Genomic DNA, 16,283 nt, shown 5'->3' on the forward strand with positions numbered 1-16,283 from the left:
GATCTGTTTTTATTTTGAACTAAATATTTACGGTCGTCTTCCTACAATTCCTACAAAAATTGACCCCAGAAAAAAGTTAAAGGGACGCCACTGGAAAGATGAAATATCTGCGTTAACTTCGGTTTCGCTCGGCTCATCTGGAGACCTTTTATTAGGTCTACAGAAAAGCGCGGTCGTATCCACTTTTTTGAAGAGTGCTCCCTCCATATCCCTCTACGTTTGTAATCGAGTTATCCATGAATTCAAAATGGTATGTTGTTTCTTGAACAAAAAACACAGGTTAGATCTGGGCATATCAATCGAAAAGACATACGGATTCAAATCCATGGATGACTCGATTACAAATTAATTTGATCACTCTTTATATTCGCTGTTTATTTAACAAAGACTTAAATACAAGTAATCAAAAAGTAAGCAGTGTACCTATCTAGGAGAGAGGTTAGAGAAGTTGAGTCCCCGCGGAAGCAAAACTTCTTGTTAATTCTGGACGGGCGTCGATCTTTTATAGGCGTTGATTGGCACCGTTTTGACTACGGTTGATGATGTGGCGTCGGCGGGAACGTTTGACCAATGGAGGCTGTGACGGAGCGTAGTGGCGCAAGGTACCACAACGTGATCAAGAATGACTGAATCTGTTGGTAACAATGAAAATTTTAATAATTTTGGTACCACTGTAATCTAAACGCATTTCCGGTTGTCAGCTTTGACAGAGTTGACAGGCGAATTTGACGTTTACCATCAAAAGGTAATTTTTGTAATGGCATAAACGACATAGCCTAATTTTTTTTTTAATGTCGTGTCAAGTTAAAACATCCGGTCAGTGCCAATTATACGAAACAGAAAAACACCAATATTTTTCAATTGTTTCATTGCCAACAGACTCAGTCATTGTTGATCACGCTGTACTTAGCAACACCACGAAGGTAGGAGCGGGGCGCATTTGTACCTACTACCAATTCGGCGTAACGGGTAGTACAATAGTACATATTTGAATTTCCCTACAATAGTGTTTTACACGATCAAAGTTTTGCGCACGATAAACTAGGGACTTCTGCACCGCCAATGTGTTGCCAACTTTATCCACTAAACTTGTTGGGGTGACAATGTTATGACACTGACAGGTATATTATGGAGCGTTCAAATGAAATCCTGGGCTGAGTAGGCGTTGGAAAAATTAAACCGTTTAGAACAGTGTAAAGTTTGAATTTCCCGCCGTTTGACACGAATGACATTTGTTTATGTTTAATCGGGACATAATTGAACATGTTTGTTTTCGGCAAAGGGTGCCCTTAGATATTTGCTTCGAGAATAGGAATCGTTACGTTATTCTATTTTTGATGTAAAATATTGCAAAGGAAGAAAAAAAAGAAAAAAATTTTGGCTTTAAATTTTAGGTTAGCTGTCACGCTTTACGCTTCACGCTTTAAAAAGGCACAACAATTGATGGTTTCCAACGCCTTCCCAGCCCAGGATTTCATTTGAACGCGCGATATTATTTACATTCCCTTTCAATATCAAAACAAATAAACACTATAATATAATATAAACGATGACAATAATACGCCGGTTGCCGAAACGATACCCTCACATGTAACTTCACAGTCTTCACACTAAAGTTCGTAGACTACGTCCACTGCATTTTTTTAAATATCCTTAGATAACAAAATCCCCAAACCATAACATTAAAATATTAAGAAAGTATCATAGATTGTGTTGGTAATATCTTGAAGCATTCGCGCCACTGATTCTCATTGGTTGTTATGAAACCCACTCGAAATAGTAGTTTATTTGACGAGTTTGTGTGTAAATTGGGCCTTTTTTGGCACTTGTGGGCCTTTAAAACGCTCGTTTCACTCGCCCAATTTACACACAAACGAGTTGAATACAACGTTTTTTTGTTCGACGAGCCCCTTAAAGGCTCCAAATCGCTTAAAACCTTTAAAATTAGCTTGACGTTTCGTTTTGACAAGTTGTGACATTTATCAAAATCCGTTCACATAGGAGAAAATTCTCAAATTCTGACAGTGTCGAACAAAAAAATAAATTATATGACATTTCAAATTTGAAATTGTCAGTTCTGTCTGTTAGATTTGCGTTTTTTCATCTTTAGAGCTTTGTTTTGAGATTCTCTGGTTTTAAAAGTTATTAGTTTTGATCGTGTTGCTGTTTTGATCTGTTCCGTTGCGATTTTTTGTTGATTTTTTTTAAGTTTGTGAAGTGAGTGCGTGCCTCAAGAATCTAATTACAAACATCGAAAATGATACAGAGGTAATTTTTGTTCATGCATTAAATAGTACATACATACTTATTAAATAATCTCTTGCTTGTGTTTAACTGTTTAGCCATTTCCGCAAAAAAGCTGGATATTTTAATTTCAGTAGCCAGCTTTTTCGGAAATTCCAAAATGTATTGTGGGTTGCATTTTTTATTCCGTCGGGCACATTATTACTCGTGAAATACCCTGTATTAATAAAACCTAATATAATATTACTCCTACTGTACTGAAGTACTGAAGTATTCTTTCGTCTTTCGTCTTTCCTAAGTGCAAACATGCAGAATAATAATAAAACATCACGTGTAAACCTGCTCTTTCCATTTTTTAAAATTTCGCGCCGGATCTATTTGTTGTAGCGTAGAGTGAATATTTTTAGTAACATTTATGTCAAGCAATCTATGAGTGGACAGAGTTTACTTTATAATCCGCAATGTAACTAGAATGTAACAATGTAACACGAAAAATTAGAGCTGGTTTTATTTTGACAGTTTATTCATCAATTTATTGTCGTCAATTTATTCACAACAATTTTGTGTATGACACGCAACAATAAATTCAAGGTCAAAAAATTCATCAATTTCTTTGACCGTGTAAAACAAGCATAAATAATGTATGTAAATAAAACCAGAAACAAATAGTATATTATGTTATGAGGAGCAAAAATGAAGTTTTATGTACTGCGGCTGGTAGATTGGCTGCCGAACGCAGTGAGGCAGACAAACCAGCCAAAGCACATAAAACCATTTTTGCTCCGAATAACATATACTATTTTTTCTTCAAACCTTCACAACAAATTATTTAAGACATGTTAAGAAACCAGGTAGGAATTTCAAATGATTTAGCTAGTTTACTTTACTGCCGCTCATCAGCGGAGATTAGTTATTTGTATAGCAAGGCTGCGAAATCCTACTTTGACGAACCGAGAGAAAAATTGTCGTCAAGGCCGCTTGGCGGCCGAGACAAGACAATCTCGAGGTCGTCAAAGGATTTTGTAGCCAAGGTGTACACAACATTTTGTGTGCAACCCGAAAATTTGTAATTATAAAATGAACAAGTAAAATTTCCTTCACTGTCAATAAAAATAAAGTCGGCCTACATGTCGCCATGTCGCTATGGAAACGACATAAATAAAACAATTCATTTTGAGAAAAATTGGAAAAATGTCGCAAAAAAATTACAACGTTTTTGTTCCGTCTACTTCCCCAGATTGTGCAGTGTCCAATTTAATACCAGAAAAGTCCAAACGGCAGTACGATAAGTGTTACAATGACTTTAAAGAGCAGTGTAATAAAAATAATGTGAAAACGGTGTCGGAGAATGTTGTTTTGGCTTATTTAATGGAAAAATCAAAAACTGTGAAAAGTTCAACTTTATGGAGTACATATTCAATGTTGAAGCTCACGCTGAACATACGGGATGGCATTGGTGTTACGAAGTTTCTGAAATTGGTACCTTTTTTGAAAAAGTCAGTTGGTTATCAGGTGAAAAAGTGTAAGGTATTGACACGAGACCAGATCAATTTGCTGTATAATCTGCCCTTTTTTTTTAGGTCATTTTAATCATGGGAATATTAGGAGCCATGCGAAGAGACGATGACGAACTAACCAAAATGTCTATCGATGACATCAAGGATGAACATTCTGTATTAATAGTGGCCGTTCCTGACACAAAAACTGACATAAAACGAACTTTTACTGTCACCAATCCAGAATTTGTAAGATTATACCGCAAATATGCAGCTCTTGTTCCGTGTACTCATCCAGAGTTAAAAAAAGATTATAAATTGTGCAGTGTCGCATTTGAAACCTGAAAAATCGAAACAGCAATATAAAAAATGTTACAGTGACTTTGAGACTGATGTAACAAGAAGAATGTGAAAACCCTGTCGCATAATGTTGCATTGGCTTACCTATTTACTGGAATTTATTTATTGTGGCGGGTAAACGTTAAATTCTGTTATAAGTTTTAGGTTATTTTAATCGTGGAAATATCAGATGCCGTGCGAAGAGACAAATAAACCAAAATGTCTGTTGATGCCATTCAGGATTCAGGATATGTTACTACTTACTAGATATTTCCCTTTTTGACCGGTGGAAAATTAACCTAATTCATACGTGTCTGTTCTAGATCGATCTTTTTTACCGACTCGTCAATACGTCAATCATCGAATCATCAGGCGACCACTCCATTTGAAATTGGCGGGAACTTCAAACCGGATGAAAATTCTGTACTAATAGCGGCCGTTCCTGACACAAAAACTGGCATAAATCAAACTTTAACTGTACCCAATCCAGATTTTGTAAGATCACACCGCAAATACAGAGATAGATATGTTGTAATTGTGATAATAAATAAATATTGAAATGACTTTTACTTTTACGGCCGTCGTCAAGGCAACGGCTGCGAAATTCAATTTCGCGGCCTGCTCTAGGCACGCGAAGTGCTTATTTCGCGTACGGTTGCACACAAAATAACTTCACGGACGCCCTCAGCGGAGATAATAACTTCATCTGCCGCTCGTCAGCTCGTTAGATGCCATGACAATGAAGTGACACTTTAGCATTATTTTGAAGAAAAAAAACTTTTTTCTTCAAACGTCCGTAAATTATGACATTATCCTGCTGCATTGATAATGCTAAAGTGTCACTTCATTGTCATGGCATCTAACGAGCTGACGAGCGGCAGATAAAGTTATTATCTCCACTGCGTTCGGCAGCCAATCTACCAGCCGCAGCACAAAAAACTTCATTTTTGCTCCTCATAACATAATATACTATTTTTCCTTATCCCTTATTTCTATAAACTGTTACATTTGTACATAAAATTATTAAGACAACGAGGCTCATAACTGACCAAAACACCTAAATGAAAGTAATACAATAACACTTTAGGACAAGCCACGAGGCAGGAGCCTATACAGGGTGATTTATCTTTTACCGCCGGTGGCAAAATTGACCTTAAAAATTATACATAGTTTCGTTTTCATATTTTGCAGATCTAATTTATTATTCATAAGGCACATAATTACGAAAAATGAAATTTATAAGTTAATTAGGTCAACTTTTGGCATTTTCTCAATTATTGAAATAAACGCATTTTGATATTCAAATTTGTATTTGCTTCATGATTTACGACATAATGTCCCAATATCTTAACAATAAGATCTATCAGGGAATCTTTATTGCCACCGCAGTGGGTCCTTTACAAATTTATTCGTAAAATCGAACAAATTCACCTAAGCAGGTCAGCTTTACAGGGTAGTCATTGTTAAAGAAAATTTACAACACAAAAATCAACGAGTACCAATAAAAGCAATTTTTCCATTAAAATCGATTTAATTCAAAAACTATCATACGCTATTTTTTATTATACCTACCTGCACTACAATCTGAAAATTATAACAAAAAAAGTAAATTCAAAATACCTTTTCCGAAGTAATCTGTGTCATTAATCATTAATTAATGCAAGGAGATCCCTGCGGTCCCATGATTTTTAGTCTTGCCATCATTCAAACAATTGTTTCATCTTTGGATTCTCAACTGAATATATGGTATTTAGATGATGGAACCTTAGCTGATTACCCAGAAGTAGTTTAATCCGACTTTAAGAAAGTTATCAATTTATCTCAGGAAACTGGCCTTGAATTAAACTTTAACAAATGCGAGATCTTTTGCTGTTCTGGAGACACAGATTTAAAAGTCATAAAGGAATTTCAAAATTTTGCACCAGGCATTAAAATCTGTGAGCGAGAAGGTTTATCTCTTTTAGGCTCTCCAATGTTTGACCAAGGTTTCAAAAACACTGTCGAAAAAACTATAATTGCAGTTGAAAATCTTTTAAACAAAGCTGAACTCCTTAACAGACACGTGGCTTATACTTTAATCAAAAACTGTCTTTTCATACCAAAATTTAATTTTTTATTAAGGACAACTCCATTTTGAAAATTTTCTAATTATGTTAATTCAATTGATTCTTCTTTAAAGCCTTCTTTAGAAAGAATACTTAATTTACGTTTAACTGATTTACAATGGTGTCAGTCCACTTTACCGATTAGATTTGGTGGTCTGCGAATTCGCCGCATTTCCGATATTTGCCGCCCTGCTTTCCTATCTTCAATTCATGGGGTTAAAAAGTTTGTTTTTTTATTACTAAATTCAAAGGATAATGAGCTTATTATTCACCATTATGATGAAGCTTTAGCAGTCTGGGATGTAGAATATGAGAACGAAAGGGCAACAATCCCACAATTTCAGAAGAATTGGGATAATATTAATATCAAACGAATAATTGCCAATGACTTAATCTTTAATTCACCTAGAGACTTGGCTCGTTTTAAGGCTTTGCAATGCAGAGAATCAGGATCTTGGTTACATGCAATACCTTCTCCTAATATTGGTACTCTTTTAGATAACACTTCCTTCCAAGTTTGTATTGGTTTAAGATTGGGTTGTAATCTTTGTACACCTCATATTTGCAAATGCAATGCGAAAGTTGACAAAATTGGCATTCATGGTCTAAGTTGTTCCAAAAGCAGTGGTAGATTTTCAAGACACACTGAAATTAATTCTATTATCAACCGGTCTTTAACTTCTATTCATGTGAATTCAACTTTAGAACCAAACGGACTGTCTCGGGATGACGGAAAACGCCCAGATAGGATGACTTTAGTACCGTGGATTAAAAGTCAACCTTTGGTTTGGGACGTTACTGTTGTAGATACACTTGCAGACAGTTACGTTTTGAAAACTTGTGAAGTTTTAGGTTTTGCCGCTGAAATGGCTTGCAAACGCAAACATAGCAAATATACTTAGTTCAATCATTTCGTCAAACTACGTGTTTAAAGGTTTAGCATTTGAAACCTTAGGCCCTTGGTGCAAAGAAGCCATCGATTTCATTAATGTCATCGGAAACCGACTTATCGCGGAATCAGGCGATTCAAAATCAAAGAAATTCCTTTTCGAGAGGATTTCCCTTGCCATTCAACGTGGAAACGCTGCAAGCATTCGGGGCACTTTTCCAGATTCCGCAATATTATTGGAAATTTTTGTATTATAAAACAAAAATATTATGTACCTAATTATGTCAATTGTTGTTGTTTCGTTTCTATCATAAATTGTGTATAAATGTCTATTTATCATTGTTCAAAATGTAGGTGAATTTGTTGTTACCTAACCAACCCTTAATGCTTTAGTGTTTTAAAGGCCCTTTTTCGCACGCATTTTAGTGTCAAAAACAGGTACATATTATGATTCAGGTATAATTAAAAAGCTTTTTTTGAAATAAATTATACCGGCCGAAAGTAAATTTTTCGACAAATCAAATCTGTAAATTTCATACATTTTTCTCAATCCTTAAGGGTCATTTTGCCACTGGCGGTGAAAGATGAATCACCCTGTATACAGGCTGTCTCAGAGTTCTGAAAAAGCTCCATAACTTGTTTGTTATTAAAGATATCAACTTTTTCTTTTTTCTAGATGATAGCTAAGCTTCTACTGCATATTCGGAAAATATTGCGGTACATATATATACAGGTGTCCCAATATTATAAAAACACTAAAGTTATGATTTTTTAAATGGAACCTACCCAGTTTGATTTCATTTTTGAATTCTATGCTAAATTATGAATCAAATCTCGATCATACCCATATATCATGCGTTAACATTTGTGAGCTTTCGAAGGAGCGTAAGGCAGTCTGGTTCAAGTTGTTAAACAGGGCACTAAGTTTTAGCTTTGATTTTATAATCAAAGGTTTTAGAGTGGGTCTGTGGCTTTGCTTTTCACGATTTATAAGTGCACTAAAGTCGGGCCAACCAACAGATATAGTAATAAAATGCTCCCTAGTGCTCCCGTATTTTAAATAGCAGCTTCCAATTGGCTTATTCAAAACGTGCGCAGACTTTTGAAGGCCTGATGTACATCCACAAAAATTACTTGACGGCATTTCATTAGTTTTAACCTCGCTTTGGCAGTTTCACCACGTGTTCATGTTTGGAGAAGATCTGCACGTCAATGAATGCAACATTTTTCTCAATCTATTAACTATATACCATTCACGATGTTTTGGCATAAGGGGAGGCCATGGAAAAAGTGCATTTAAGTTGGCAGTAAATCTGTCTGTTGAATTAGGTTATGTTTTTCTAAGTTTGAGGTTATAAACTGCGTCATTGTCTAGTGCATTGTTGTCAGTTTTACTAGTTTACAATAAAACAATACTCACACATTTTTAATCCATTTTAACAAAACAGGAAACTGACTTGAACAGACTACAGAATAGTAGGGACCGGGACCGAAAGACAAAGTGGCTCCTGTTAATTTAAGCACCACTTAGATAACCCATCTATACAGTGTCTTAATCAACCAATTAGTAATTTCTCAATGAATTTTTCATTTTAACCAAAACGTTCCTGGAACTAGATTGTATAAAATCTTGTACCTACTTATTAAGCCTTACTTTATTCGAATCTTTCTGCAAAATATTTACACACCCATCGTCCATGACAAAAAAGAACAAAACTATTCAACTTCCATAATTTCATCAGAAAATTCTGAATCATCATTACCTGCATCAAAATCCCAATCAAATTCCGAGTCAGATTCTCCTAATGAAATTATTAAAGGAAAAACGTTTTCAAATGAAAGATTTCCCATTAATTTTCCCCAATCTTCCGAAATAAGTTCTTCACAATATCTACAAAAATGTTGGCAAATTTCAGTACATTTAAAAATGGACTCAAGCCATAAATTCAGAACTCTATCGCGAAGTTGTAATAGGTCTTACAAAACCCCTGTGCCATTTCAATTGGGTCGTTGTTTCTTCCTTCACTATCCGTGCTACATATTTATCTTGTACTCACCTACGATTCAATTTATACATAAAAAGAACTTGACTTCACTGTAACTTACTGAAAATATGTTCTGCAGTCTAATACAAACACCATCAATACGTTTTAATGTCGCTTAATTATGATTATGGTAAATTCGGCAACATGTTACGTTCATTTTGATAGATCCCCATGTCAGGCACTTTAGTGACAGCAGAGATGACAGAAATCAAACATGTATCCAACGTTAAAAAATGAAATCATAGCCTCTCCTTATGCCAAAACATCGTGAATGGCATATACATATATCACATTCTTGTAACAATGACAAGTGGCAAAGAACCTGCTTCATTTTGAAACTATAGTTCATTTTTTAATGCTGTAGAAAAAGTTAGGCAGCCCAATATACAGTTATCAATGCTGACTAGATACCTTAGATTCATTTATAATTGATATGGATCCACGATGCTGCTAAAAATTCTGTTTGTCAAAATTTCCGTCAGTCTGACAAGGTTTTGACATTTGATAATAAATTTTAATTAAAATGAGAAAATGAATAAAAAAACAGTAAGTTAGTAAATATGTAGAAACAATAATTAACGATAACTCAGACATATTATTGATTTCAAAAATCAACTGTCATCTTTGAATTCTTCGGGTTAATTCGAATCGTCATCACACTCTCCAAGGTGTATAATCAATGGTTCCACGGTCACTTCAATACGCACATCCAATTCCCACATCTACTTTTCTTTAGTTTAACCGTATCCCCAACCTTAAGTTGCGCATGTTCATCATACAGAGTGATCAACAAGAATCCAAATCAGAGCAAGCGTTGCAAATTATCGGTCACGTCGTAGCAAAATCATATGCACATAAGCGGTCAAAACATGGGCGTAGACAATTTATGGTCTTAAACGCTACTTAATAAAAAATGATACCTTATGAATTTTAGACGTTGGAATTATAATTGTGCATTTTATTATTATTATAAGATAAGGGAAACAATTTATAATATTAAATAAGAGCAACATTTTACATTTGTAAGAGTAAGTAAATTATCATCTTTATTACCAAACGCGACGCCACTGGTACGGAGATGCTTCCTTGAAATGTCACATTTCAAAATTCAAGGTTGTTGTTGTTGACAATTTAAGTGATTTAACCTAGAAAATAAATCTTCGATATCGGCAAAGTTTACAGACGTTTATTGAAGTTGTAAGCAATAATTATCCCAGAATAAGTTGTAAAATGGGTTTTACCATTAAAGAGAAGGCATTTTTATTAGATTATTTTTGAAAGAGGGTGAAACAAGAAAATGAAGACTGGCCTTACTTTGTACCCCCTTACACCGAAGAATTTCAAGCCAGATGTCCGAACCTGATGGTATTGGTTATCAACAAGTTTATCAATGTCTTAAAATTATAGTGCATAATTTTAGCAAATTATAATCCATCATTAAGAAGAAGTCAGGTCAATCCTTAGTTCACATTTTAGAAATGGTGCAAAATGTTCAATAAATTATCAAGGAACATCCCTCAACTTCCATAAGGCGTTTAAGACAACAAGTTAAATTGTGTTCTGGCACTTATCAGGAAATTTTTAAGAAGGATATTAATTTGTTTCCCTTTGTGTGTTGCAAGTAATAAAACCCACACATTACCCTAAACAAATTGACAGCTTCATAAGGGTTTTTGAAATTATGAGAGGCGAGTTTGATTCTGTCTGGACCACAATGGAGAACATTTTGAGCAGTGTTTGTGAAAACTTTTTTTTTCTGACCTTGGAGTAATTTAAATGTTTTAAACACTGCTAGAAAAGATACGAGTAAGTTCTCAATTACCCAAAAATTAGAGAATAATAACTTTTGTCCTTTTCTTAGAGAAAACAACAAAACAAAGAATTGTAAAAAATAATTATTTTTAAAATGTTGTATCTAAAGATTGTGCCTTATGAAGGAATTTTGTGTAACTGTGTGTTTTTTCCTTAATCAATAATAAATAATAATTAATTCTAACTTTCTTTTAAATCTATTATTCATGAATTACAAAAAAATTATAAAGGCAATTAATAATAGATTTTTGAGAGGTAGGCAACCAACAAAACGAGTGCACAGCAAGTAAGTAAAAGTGGCTGATTCATGATAGAAATACGTTTCGATAAAACAAAAGATGAGGTAGCACTCTTGATTTGGTTTCTTGTTGATCACTCTGTAGACATGTTTCTAAACGTTCAAAATCATGTTTTTTACGAATACGGATAAGGACGATTTACATTTTCGTTGAACATAATTTGTTCTGTGCATCTCATCCATAATAAAGTATAAAAAGCCTTGACCAAACTAGCCTTTAAGTTTAATACCTAATTGACAGTGACACGACTTGATGTTAATGCATTTATTGTGGCATATGGCATCGTGGATTGAAGTAATTTACAAAATTGAAATAGGAATCTAGTGAACTATTGAAAGTGTATATTGGGCTGCCTGACTTTTTCTACAGCATTAAAAATGAACTATAGGCCACATCCTCTTTTTTTATTACTACAGTGAGCGGCAAAAGTATGGAATAAATTCATTAGAAATTAAACAAATTTTTTTTCAAAAAAATCTTTGGACAGGTCTATTTTAGTTTATAAAAATACATACAGGGTGTCTCAAAAATGGCGCCCAATCTCCTAAGGGTCTTAAAGAATAGAAGTCTGGGAAGGTAAATCTCAATAGAAAATTTGATCGGACCAACAGATTTTGTATAACTTGCTTTTAAATATGGTAATTTCAAAGAGATGTATCTCCTTTATTACCAAATTTTACAGCTGAATTATAAATTACTTTACAATGTTACTTTTTCCAAGACCTCTTTAGGTAGTGGAACAACACCGAAGTAATTCTTTTTAGAGTAATGACCTACCAAAATACGCTAAAATAACAGTGGCAACATTGACCTCAAAGGAGAATTGGTTTAGTTGATTGTGCATACCAACCGATGTTGCCAAATTTTCTTATTTTAAAATGTGTATCTTAGAAAATAGTCAAAGGAAAAAAAATTCACAACGAAATTGAACTCAACTCTTCAAATAGTTTAACCCCTCAAGAGATTGAGCGCCATTTTTGGGACACCCTGTATTTTAATACAAAATAAAATTCCAAGCAGTCATTTGTTTTCGAGTTATGACGTCATCGATAGTTTTTTTTAAATAGAAACCCCCTATTTTTGTTCTTGATTCTGATAGGCCTTTTAATTGTCTAAACGCCAGTATAAAAATTTTGTTATCTTACATAAGGAAATTTTTGAGAAAAAAAATAATAAAGTTGAAAAAATAAATTTTATAACAAACAAAAACGAGTAAAAAACTGTGTTAGTAAGTATGTACTTAAAATTATGGAATTCAATGTTCGAATTGCCATCCTCCAGCTTGTTGACAATAAGCAAGTTTATGAAGAAATTCCCCCTGTTTTAGTTTTATCTATAGTCTATTTTTTCCTGGTAGGCGCGTGCGTGCGCATTTACAAAATCCTGCAACGAAATGCGACTTTCCTATTGGCTACTTTATTTTTCTACTTACACTGGAGAAATGTGCAATATTACAGTGTTCTGTTTCTGTACTGTCAATCAGGTCCAAGCTGCCATTTTTGTTTCATCATGTCTTAATTTTCCTTTCGTGGTTTGTGTGTGTTTTTTTGTTTGTTTTGTGTTGTGTCCATTTATTTATTAAAAAAACAGTTCTTAGAGGTTAAGAAGTTCTTATATGTCAACAAGATGTCTCAATTTCGATCACCAAATAAGTAAGTTGGATTTATGCTAACAGAAAGTAACAGTTTTTTATTAATGCATATAGCAAATTTCTCACAAGCCGAGAAAGAAATGATCGTTAAAGTATTTCGTGAGATCTCCAAGGATTTTGCCGAGTTAACCAAGACGGCTCAAATGGAAAAAACTGCAGATTATACTGGTATTGTTTTCTGATTTTTTTTTTGTTGTATCACAGCTTAATTACTTTGTGTTGAAGGTTGTGGATTTAGAACCATTCAACGATACTTGGCGGAAGAAAAGAAGTGTGGGCAATTACAGGCACCGAAGAAACCTGATAGGAAATGTATGATTCAATTGGATGAACATCACAAATATCTCATTCGAAAAACAGTGCACTCATTTTTCTCTGCAAACAGAATTCCTACAATTGATGCTGTGTAAATTAAGCCTTTTCCTTTTCTCTTGCAAAATACATGGTTATTATAAATGATTGTAGTCGAAGCAGGCCATGTCCATGTTATGAAATTTTTGCTGCTTTCATGTGAACTGTCAATTTTTGTCAATGTCACTGTAATTATTTTTATTTAGGTGAAAAGTGCGGTGATGATTATTTTATTTTATTTGAAATTAACGATTGAATCCAAAAGTATGGAGTTGTTTTGTACCCAAATTAACTCCTGTATGTATTAAATAAAAATAAAAAATGTACATTTAATATTTGTTATCAATTTTTCCACGAGTTTATTCATAAACTTTTTTGTTTACATTTTACAAATTATACAAAAATTAAATCATGAACATGTGTTTTAATATGCAACCAAAAATAATGATCCCCCTAGATTATATGCAACCAAAAATACTAACAATTCCTGCATCCTGCTAAAAATCTTAGCTATGTGATTCTACCTTTCGGAGATGCGCACGCACGCGCCTACCAGGAAAAAATAGACTTTAGTTTTATCCACGCACCCAATCAAAATTAAAATTTCTATACGTTGTAAATGAGTCATTTTCGAAAACGTTTTGTAAAACAAATAACACATACGAATGAAATTGACAGTAACATTTGACTATTTGATTTACCTACTTGATTTTTTGACTTGTTTTTGTTCTTTATAAAATTTAAATTTTTCCAACTTTATTATTTTTTTCTCAAAAATTTCCTTATGTAAGATAACAAAATTTTTATATTGTCATTTAGATAATTAAAAGGGATATCAGAATCAAGAAAAAAAATAGAGGATTTCCATTTAAAAAAACTATCGATGACGTCATAACTCGAAAACAAATGACTGCTTGGAATTTTCTTTGATACTAAAATATGTATTTTTTTTAACTAAAATTGACCTGTCCAAAGATTTTTTTGAAAAAAATTTTGTTTAATTTTTAAGGAATTTATTCCATACTTTTGCCGCTCCTTGTATATCTGTTCGTTGACCGGACTTTAGTTCGTTTTAATCCCCTTGAATTATTCCCAGTGAACACTTTTGTGTAGGTACTAATTATTTACTGCCCAACTTTTTGGTCAAAGTGTAAAGGTCTCCACTCTCCACCCCTCTAACAACCCATTGTATTTATGTTTCCAGGTATCTGTGTGGCTTTATTGCATTTAGGTATTTTCGCCATTTATGTATGCGCACCTGACACATCAAGGTTGGTAGAACTGACTAATTTGTATAGTAGGTTGCCTCGTTTCCATTTAAAACAATAGTTTTGTTCAACTTCCAATACCTTTCCGCGCCCACGTTGTCACTTCGGACTTGTTCGTATTTTCAGGAGGGTTTAAATTTCTCGCACAAATTCAAACTTAGTGAGGCAGTATAAATCAGGCTTCTCATGATGTCGCTAAGAGCTATTACGTCGACACCTCGTGACTACTCCACTGGTTCGCCGCGCCAGCTATAGTGGAATAGTCTTTATATTACGGAAGTTCACAGCTTTTGTTACTTCTTCTTCGTTACTATTATAATACTATAGCTGACTCAAGTTGCAAAAAACCAGTTGTCATTTGCAACTGCATGTTTTCAATACTTTTGAACCAAATAAAGGCACAAAGGGACCTGAAAATCATAGTTTGGATTGAATATTTTCCATATAAGTAGATACAGTTTTAAAGTAATTTCAAACGACTAATGCCATAAAATTGCTGTTGCAAATCCAAATTGGTTTTATGCAACTTGAGTCAACTTTAGGTGATTCAAAATGGTTGTGGATAAATATGGCAACTATGTACAAAAATTTATGTGGCAACTTTGCAGTTTGGATAAACTTGACATAGGGTAAACTATACAGTCGTTGGACAGTCTACGGTAATTGGACAGATGAAATGCCGTGAGTTATAATAAGCCATGGCCAACTTCATCTAGCTTCCGCTGCGCTCCATACGGCCGTCCCAATAAGGGTCTAAAGTTCAGCTAACCTAAAAAAATCGTTTGGTAACTAGCCCCATCTGTTGCAAAATTTTTAACATAAATTTTTATGGGTTGATGGGGAAACCGTGTTTTTTTGTCAGTTTGGCGGAAAAATGTGAACCGGACTTGATACTACCCTTTCGACTGTTAGAGAAAATTCGAAATTTAAGTAAACCAATTATTATTTTTAATTGCAGTAACCCCAAATATGCAGCTTCTGTTGCTTTCATAGCAGGGTATATTGTAAAAAAATTAAATGAAATATTTCACTGCGACAGTTGTCTCTTTCCTATATTGTCTTTTTCAACCCCTGGTCCTCTTTTACGTTCAATTAATCTTCAAAATCGTTCTTATCCAAATTATCAGTTTGTAAGTTTTTTTAAAGAATTGGCAGATATTGCCACCACAGAAATTTTATCATATTTGGCCCAAGAAAATATTTGCAAACAACTCGTAACAATTTTACTTCCACATTTAATTCGTAATTCCCTCTTTATCTGTAACACACATAAAGACAAAATTTGTAGTTATTATAGAATTATTGATGAAACCACTTTTAAATAATAGTTGGTCACAAAAAACTGATTCCATAAAAAGAAAATCAATTGCTAATAAACCCATAAGTGGAAAGGTTTTAAAATTATAATACTACGTATCTACCAAAGAGGTACCTACATACCTACCTACCTATCCACCCATTTAGGTATGTTCTTTAGTTATCACTCCTTTATGCTTTTTAAAATTACGTTACTTTCGAGTTTTGTTCCTTTTCCATTGTTTTATGTAAATGATGTATTAAATATAGTTATATATTTTCCAGTTTTACAAGACTATTACATATTTTCGTTTGATTTTCATATCTTTTTGAAACTTCATGACACTTTTGAAGTTATAATAAGCCTACCGTATGTGTGATAGGGCTGGCAGATCATAGATGGAGCCGTCAGTCTCTCCACGCCATGGCCAACTTTATCTAGCTTCCGCTGCGCTCAACAATGATTGACGTATCTTTTCAAAGTGTCA

At 33.9% G+C, this 16,283-nt stretch overlaps 2 long non-coding RNA genes across 3 annotated transcripts; both read left to right on the plus strand.

The window, feature by feature from the left end:
• The first annotated feature begins 3,162 nt into the window (after positions 1-3,162).
• On the plus strand, positions 3,163-4,643 carry LOC138137179 (uncharacterized). Of its 2 annotated transcripts, none has more exons than XR_011161615.1 (2): positions 3,163-3,771; positions 3,825-4,643. It is a non-coding gene; the product is annotated as an uncharacterized lncRNA (long non-coding RNA). The 2 variants fall into 2 exon arrangements; XR_011161616.1 differs by having other exon boundaries at positions 3,163-3,766.
• Positions 4,644-12,482: 7,839 nt separating this feature from the next.
• On the plus strand, positions 12,483-13,564 carry LOC138137116 (uncharacterized). Its single transcript, XR_011161559.1, has 2 exons — positions 12,483-13,048; positions 13,106-13,564. It is a non-coding gene; the product is annotated as an uncharacterized lncRNA (long non-coding RNA).
• The last annotated feature ends 2,719 nt before the right edge of the window (positions 13,565-16,283 follow it).

This window comes from Tenebrio molitor, chromosome 8 (assembly GCF_963966145.1).
Source record: "Tenebrio molitor chromosome 8, icTenMoli1.1, whole genome shotgun sequence".
In the NCBI taxonomy this organism is placed as follows: Eukaryota; Metazoa; Arthropoda; class Insecta; order Coleoptera; family Tenebrionidae; genus Tenebrio; species Tenebrio molitor.